Source organism: Perca fluviatilis, chromosome 2, assembly GCF_010015445.1.
Source record: "Perca fluviatilis chromosome 2, GENO_Pfluv_1.0, whole genome shotgun sequence".
Classification (NCBI taxonomy): Eukaryota; Metazoa; Chordata; class Actinopteri; order Perciformes; family Percidae; genus Perca; species Perca fluviatilis.
In genome coordinates this window covers 6796187-6804686 of record NC_053113.1, presented here as the reverse complement: position 1 = coordinate 6804686, position 8500 = coordinate 6796187, and the positions used below count along the sequence as shown (strand labels likewise).

The window sequence follows — 8500 nt, the reverse complement described above, 5'->3', positions numbered from 1 at the left end:
TTTTATTTTACTATTTTACTTTTATTTTTTTTCCAAGGTACGGGGCAGATTAGGGCGTATAGTCGGGTTGCGTGCACCACTCAAGGAGGGGGTTGACGTAGTCACCCTCCTCACCTATATTTTATTTTATTTTGTTTTTTATTAACAATTAAAAATAAAATGCAGAAATAAATAAAATCAATAGCCCCCTGTTTGTTGGTCCCAATGATGGAAAGGGAGACCCGTGCAAAACATAGCCGTGCCTGTATGGAGTGTTCTGCCAGAGTTTGTTGAAGTTTTTAAATCATGTATTCCTGTAAGGCAGTTTGGGGGGGAGTCTTTGTGCTCGCTGCCGGAGTGCGTGATGACGTCGTCGTTGTGGGCGCATCTACGTAGGGGGCGTATGAAGGTAATATATTTAGATTTATGTGAAAGGTGTTAAAAAGTGGTGTTGGCCTATGATTAAAGGGGGAAGAGGTGGAGGTAGGGTTAGAGTGGCAGCTCGTCACACAGGGAGTGGTTTGTCCGCTTTTAAAAGACGTTGTCTCGACCTACCTGGCCTCTTTTCCCTGACGTTTTTAGCTAGCATTTGTTAGCCAGCTAGCTTGTCCGATCGTTTTCCATCGCCCTTCTCAACCAGACCAACGGTGTTTTTTTTTCTAACCTCGTTTGGTGGAGAAAAAGCAAGAGGAAGACATCTTGCAGTCATGTCTAAAAAGGGGTGCGTAAATTTAAAAAAGCAGCGTTGTGTTTAACACTATTCTAGGATATATATCATTTCATATAATACAATTTCATGAGTTTAAAAACGTATTGTTCAATGTATGTTTATCTAGCTAGTCTGCATCAACAGGGCCTTCTACGAAGATTAGGAGTAATGCTTCTTGGAACTCTGATGATGATGATTTTCAACAAGGTAAAATATATATATATATGCACACATATATTGACAAGACACTGTTGCATAATGTGATTTTATGTCGTCATATGATCTTACATGTATCCTTATTGCTCTGATTTTATGTAGGGAGACCAGTATTACAGAATATAAGTCAACTCTTAAATCCAGACCACTGGAGTAATAAGAAAGAAGTCGAGCTGAACGCTCTAAGAAAGCTGAAAGAGGGTAATTATCTAAAAAGAAAAAAGAAATGTTTAGGTGTTACTATTATTTTTTTCGTTTTTTTTTTTTTACAATGTGTTATGTGTTGTCTTATTGTATAGGTCGTCTCTACCTCTACAAAAGCGACAATGTGGTGCAGGGGTTTTGATAAACCCATGCTTTGAAAACCGAAGACCCCGTCAGCCCTGTGAGTCACCGCAACTATTTGGGGGCAATGTTATACCCATGCCATCTCGCGTTCGCAGAATAAGGAAGACCACTATTGGGGTAAGTTGATAAGAAACAAAAATAAGCATGTAATATTTAGAAGGTGTGATTTTCTCATAAAAGTGTGTGTGTGTGTGTGTGTGTGTGTGTGTGTGTGTGTGTGTGTGTGTGTGTGTGTGTGTGTGTGTGTGTGTGTGTGAGACTCAGGAGCCTCGGGTGCTTCTCCCGCTCAAACATGCATGCTCGACCGTTGCATTGGATGAGGCCTCTTCTACTGGGATAGCAGTGGTCCCCTCTTATACTATAGAGGTACCATGTTCTGTATCTAGCAGCATATAATCAGCTAACGCGTTAGAAATCTTTTTATATATATTAATAGTGGTACCCTTGTGCTTTCAGACGCTAAATGCTGTCGCAGATTTACAGAGAGTGCATCGCGGGTCAGAGGAGTTGTTCGCACCCTCATTGGATGCATCAGATTTCCCACAGAGACAGCGTGATGCGCCTCAACAATTTTTACAATGGGGGATGTGGCAGAGCTCCAGGACATAGCTGGACGGCGGTGCCCAGGGACGTAATAGCCCCAATCCAGGAGCTACCTCAAAGCCGGAGCTGAAGAGGTGAGTACCTGTTATCGTGTTTTATGGTGGTGTAGCACAGCGCGTTTATGATCGGGGGTCTGCAGCGATAGTCAAACATTTGAAGGGATGGGGTACTGGGCATTGTGTTTATGGTAGGTGCCTGTAGGGGATTTGTGTGTGTGTGACCAATTGTGTTTTATTACCACCTCATAGGCACCCTTTGAAGGAGAGAGCAAAGAATCATCAGAGACCGACCGCGACTCGATTTCACCTGAGCAGGAAGCCTGTCAGTGCCATGGGAAGGAGGGTGATGTAGAATGTGATTGTGTGTGTTATATTCCAAACACCCCCATCAGTCAGAGACCCAAAGCTAAAGTAATCCCACCGCTCATGCAACATCAGACGTCTCTGTAAATACAGAAGATATTGATGAGGTATTTCAATGTGGTCAAGTATTGGATTGTTCTAGTACCAACAGCAGTCTTGAAGCAGTTGATCACATAAACCGTCCTGCACAGATAACAGTAGTTGAGGATGAGGCCCTCTTCTGAATTCTGCTGCCGAACTTCACACCGACACCGTGTCAAATGCGATACATCGCCAGCTAGAATCCAAAGTTGATAATTTAAAAAACACATCGATAGTCTGGTGAATGCAGGGGGGCATTGCAAGCCACCAATACAAGTCTGTTTGATCTAGTTACGTCCTTGGTTGCAGCGTTAGACAGCCACACCAGAGACCTCGAGCGTCGGAGGCGCGGCATCTTCAGCGCGCAGTAGCTCTCAACAGACTACTAACACCGCTGATAACCATATTCACAGAAGACAGTAGCAAAAAAAAAACATGATGTGAAGCAGTCATAAGGGTCTGTAAAAAAAAATAAAAAATAAATAAATAAACATTTCAATAACATAATAAAATGGAAATCCCCGCCAAAAAACGTAAAAAATCGGATCAAAGACATGTACACAACGATGAAACCAATGTAGATGCTATGTGTGCAGATGACTATAGCCGTGCTGAGTGTAATCACGATGCATATATATTCAGTTGTGCGAAAAGCTGGGGAGCAAATTCCAAGATATTCTGAACAATAGACGGCTGGCTGTCAATGGTACTACAGTTCCCGCGAAACAGGCAGCCTTGTCGCCAATCAGCCATCAAATCACACCCCACCGTTAGCATGTCCAGACAGGCCTGTGGACTGTGTCGAAACCTCCCGGCCAAAAAATCCTGATTACAAAAGTCAAACATGTTTTGCGAGTGTCCAATCGTCAAATTGTATACGTTCAGATGATTATACAAACCCCCAGCCCTCCACCAGCGCCTACATGGGGCCACCTAGAAATCCACAGGCAGCGATGCAGTGTGGCGAGGGGCGTTTGTCTAGGGTATCATCCGAGATATCGTGCAGAGAGATTCCTCATTTTAATGCAACAGAGTTTCGTCAAGATGTCGATCTGCGAAATATCGATTTGTGCAATATCGGTAGCGTACCAGCCCAAGTACACAGAACTCTAACAGGGTTAATCGTCAGGGCCTTAGACGCTGCAGCGCAGGATAGCATTTTAAATGTAGAGCTACGGGGTCCTGCTTTAGTGGCACCTATCCAAACAGTTCTGAGCTCAAACGATAAATATAATACAGATGAATTTCTGGAGCAAATTGCAGACGCTATGCAAAGTAACGACACCTCATTGGCCGATGATTCGCTAGAATTCGTTGTGACACTAGCACGCAATATGTCGGGTGGGGCTCGACTAGATCTGGGGGGTATGCTACGATGAAATCCTGACTGATAAGTGTAATGCACTATACAATCCGGTTGAATAAACCAATGACAAAGAGAATCTTTGCTTTGCCCTCTGTCTGGCCCATTATGTAGACGCAAGAATGACCTCAGCCAAAGCAAGATAGATTATGCAAAGCAGCTATATAGGGATGTTGGGTTTGAATGTACGCGCAAGGTATCGTTCTCTGATGTTGACAGATTTCAGAGACATTTGAATATGAAAATCGTGATATTCCATCACACAGCCGGACGTAAAAAAACAGAGATTTTCAAAACGCATGACGAACAGCATGTGAAAACTGCATGGCTGTATTTACACGGTGAACATTTCTACCTCATTGTGAACAAAACTTCTTTTTTCGGCTCTAAGTACGTGTGCGATACTTGCTACAAGGCCTATCAAAAGCCACTGGACCACAGCTGTAGTCTGAGGTGTAATGTCTGTCTCACTGCATGTATACCAGTGAAAACTATCAGGTGCTCCGACTGTAAGCGCATATGCAAGTCAAAGCAATGCTTTGATCAACATAAAAAGCCTGATGTAAAGCATCGCATCATACCATGTGACAGACTCAAATATTGTGACACCTGTCACATGACTTACCGGGTGTCCAAAAACAAAAAACACACCTGTAGGCTGCCGAAATGCCCCCATTGTGGTGAGCACGTAGTTGACTCAGCTCATGAGTGCTACATACAGCCGCTCGAAAATGCTGAAAGTAATGATAAGTACATCTTTTACGATTTCGAAACAAGATACAATGACAACCGGCACGAGGCTAATTATGTGTGTACTATGAACATGAAAGGTGAAAAGCACTGCTTCGAAACAACGAAATGTGTGGGGTTATTCATCAGTCATTACAGAAAAAAGAAATATAAAGGCTACACCTTTATCGCCCACAACGCCTCAGGCTTTGACAGCTACGTTGTTTTGGAATATTTGGTGAGTCAGCGTGTCTGTCCTAGTATTATCATGAGAGGTTCAAGGGTGATCGTGATTGTAGACTCTAAATACAAACAGCGATGGATTGACTCATTCAGTTTTCTCCCCATGGCACTAGCTAAAACCCCTGCAGCAATGGGTTTCACTGACGTGCTAAAAGGACATTTCCCACACGCCTTCAATACGCGACAGAATGAGAAATACATCGGTCCCTTATCCCGCTCTACTCTATGGCTATGACTCTATGACTGAGCCGTCTAAGAAAGCATTCATGGAATGGTACGACTCTGTTAAACACAAGCGGTTCAACTTTCAGACAGAGTTGTCCCGCTATTGCATTAACGATGTGGTCGTCCTGGTTAAGGCATGTAAAATGTACAGGGACGCGTTCATTGCTTGTACAGGTCTAGACCCCTTTACATTTACGACACTAGCTGGATCATGCATGGGAGTGTTTAAGACATTGTTCATCCCCAGAGACACTGTGGCACTAACCTATGAGGGATCGTACGTAAAGCAAAACAAAACGTATTCAGACATCTCAATACAGTGGCTCCAGTATGTAGCATACAGAGACAACATCGACATCCAACACGCTCTTAACAGAGGTGAAAAGGCCTTTGGGCCGTTTTTTGTTGATGGGTACTGCCCCACCACAAATACGTGTTACGAATTTAACGGATGTTTCTTCCATAGTTGTGATAAGTGTTACGGACAGGCCGAGATCAATCCTCTCACAAATAAAAAAACACATGGCGAGCTGCTCAAGGAGTTCAGTGACAGAGTGTCAGCACTGAAGACTGCCTATGGGCTAACGGTTGTGGTGAAGTGGGAATGTGATTGGAAGCACAATGTGAGCAATAATCCAGACGTTAAAAGGTTCATGTCGACATATGAAAAACCAGAGCGTCTCAACCCCCGAGAAGCCCTCTTCGGAGGGCGAACAAATGCAATTAAGTTGTATCACAAGACAGAAGGTGATGAAAAAATCAGATACTATGACTTTACAAGTCTGTACCCCATGGTTCAGGCACAAAGAGACTACCCCATCGGTCACCCTCAGATAATCCACCGTGACTTTGACGACCTAAAAACATACTTTGGCCTTGTGAAATGCACTGTGGCTCCCCCTAGAGGCTTGTACCATCCAGTTCTCCCCTATCGCTGTCACGGTAAGCTGATGTTCCCGCTATGTGGCCTCTGTGCTGAGCAGTTGAATCAGACAGCTGCCGACTCACCCCACCGATCAGGAGAGACAGCTGTCCGTGTGTGGGTGACATTTGAACTAAACAAAGCCGTGGAGAAGGGGTACCACGTAGTCACCATTTCGGAGGTTTGGCATTTTCCGGAAAAATCTGACCAGCTTTTTAAAGGCTATGTTAAGACATTTCTCAAACTCAAGCAGCAGGCTTCCGGATACCCAGGGCATATCAAAACGGAAGATGAGAAACAAAAGTACGTAGAGGACTACTACGAGCGTGAGGGCATACAACTTGAGTCTGACAAGATAGCCGTTAACACGGCAGTCAGAAGTCTTAATAAGCTATTGCTTAACAGTCTTTGGGGTCGCTTTGCGATGCGTAACGACATGCCATCTGCTGAGCTCATAACCGCCCCAGAACGTTTCACACAGCTCATGTTCAGCGATGCTTTCGACGTTCGACACTTCTCATTTATCTCTCCAGAGGTTGCCATTGTTCAGTGGCGCCATGCAGAGAGTCAAGGGTCCAGAGTAAAAGATGTGAATGTGTTCATCGGGGCTATGACCAGCGCCTATGCTCGTATGGAGTTGTACGGTTTGCTGGATAAGCTGCAAGACAGAGTTCTTTATTGTGACACAGACAGCGTCATTTTCACAACCAAAAAAGATGAGTGGGTCCCCCCTCTGGGGCCATATCTTGGAGAGTTGACAGATGAGCTCAATCACGCACAAGCTTGTGGTTCTCCTACAGAGGATTATATAACAGAATTTGTTTCGGGGGGGCCGAAATGCTATGCTTATCGAACCGCTCAAGGAAAAACCCAGGTGAAGTGTAAAGGCGTGACCCTCAACTCGCAGAACGCACAAGTTGTTACACACGAGTCACTAATAGGTCTTGTACAGTCTTTTGTGGCCAATCGCCAGTCCACAGACCATCTGACCACTAGCGCATTCACCATAAAACGCGACAAAAAGCGGTTTCATCTCAAAAACGACACAGTTACCAAGAAAGTGCAGGTCGTGTACAATAAGCGCCGTGTGCTCTGTGACTTCACAACCCTCCCTTATGGCTACTAATAATAATAATAGTAGCCAGCTTATTGCAGGTTTTGATGGACGGCTTCAGCATCCATTCAGTGCAGTTGTTAGCGGTCCCTCAAATTGCGGAAAAACGTATTTTGTCAAAGATATTATCGAAAATTCATCAAAAGTAATATCACACGAGATCGATAACATCGTATACATTTACTCTTGCTGGCAGCCGATATACGATCAGATGCTTAAAACAGCGAATATAAATTTTGTGCAAGATATTCCTGACCGCCGTGGGCGCCCCCCCCTTCTCCCTACTAAGAATAATCTGCTAGTAATCGATGACCTTATGAACCAGGCCAGTGGTAATTTGGAGGTGCAAAATGTTTTCACAAAATACGTGCACCATAGACGTTTAAGTTGTATATATTTAGTGCAGAATCTGTTTATACAAGGCAAGTCCAGTCATACAATCAGTTTGAACACAAGCTATATGTTTTTGTTCAAAAATCCTAGAGACCAGATTCAGATGAGTTTATTAGGACGTCAGATGTTCCCCAGAAATAGTAAAATTTTTTAGAGGCATTTAACGATGCAACAAGTTCACCGTATGGCTATCTCATGATAGATTATAAATCCAAAACCCCAGATAATTTACGCCTCAGAACAGATCTGATATCGCCACGGCAGGTTGTGTATGTCCCGAGAAAACAGAGGGTGTAATAATGTCAATCCGGATGCAACGGAACTTCGCTCTGCTGGACCTTCTTCATAAGGCGGCACCCCGTGCTAGAGGTGTCATTGTGAGCAACGCTAGTCCAGATTTTCTTAATGCACTGTGCGAGATAGCTTTGAACGTTTTAAGAGGGAATATACCTCTGTCTAGTACTCAGTACAAGTTGTTGAAAAAGAAGAAGAAGGTTATCAGACTAATCGCGGATAAAAAAGTCAAACATTTAAAAAAAAAAAAGACAATTACCCAAACCGGTGGTTTTCTATTGCCTCTACTGGGGGCTGCAATTCCTTTCATAGCTAGCCTCATCAACAGGAACTGACATGGAACACACGCAGAAAATGTATCTGGTGCCTCAACAGCAGCTAGCAGCATTACAGCATCATCAATCCACAGACCCTCAAAGCGTCTCTTTGAGGCAGTCTGTGCAAAACGAATTGGACAGAGCCATGAGTGATATACTAAACCAGTCCGACATTGACGTATATGAAAAAGCCAAAAAATATTCCAGTGTTTTGCAGAAGTATCTAAACCTGGTAAAACTGGGGGCGCGTGAGAAGAATGTACTTACGTTATCCCTACCCCATGATGCATCTAAGGGCGATGACACAGGTGTTGAGTCACAAGACATAGTCGTAGAAGACGATATAATAAGATCAGAGATATTGGCACATATGCCACCCAGGAATAAACGCAACGCTGAATACATACTCACCGCTTTATCCCGTAATACCGATCACATCTCGTGGACAAATAATGGGGAAATTGTTGTTGAAGATAAGACTGTAACAGGCAGTCATCTGTATGATCTACTGAAAAGTGTGACAACCCCTAACAATGTTTCAGACCTTTCGAGACCTGCGGGGTGGAATGTTTTTTTAAAGACGTTAGCGCTCTTAAACATAC

At 43.8% G+C, this 8500-nt stretch overlaps 1 long non-coding RNA gene across 1 annotated transcript; it reads left to right on the top strand.

The window, feature by feature from the left end:
- Positions 1–1065: 1065 nt before the first annotated feature.
- Positions 1066–1795, top strand: LOC120549739. The gene is made up of 4 exons (XR_005637424.1): positions 1066–1105; positions 1204–1369; positions 1517–1618; positions 1709–1795. It is a non-coding gene; the product is annotated as an uncharacterized LOC120549739 (long non-coding RNA).
- The last annotated feature ends 6705 nt before the right edge of the window (positions 1796–8500 follow it).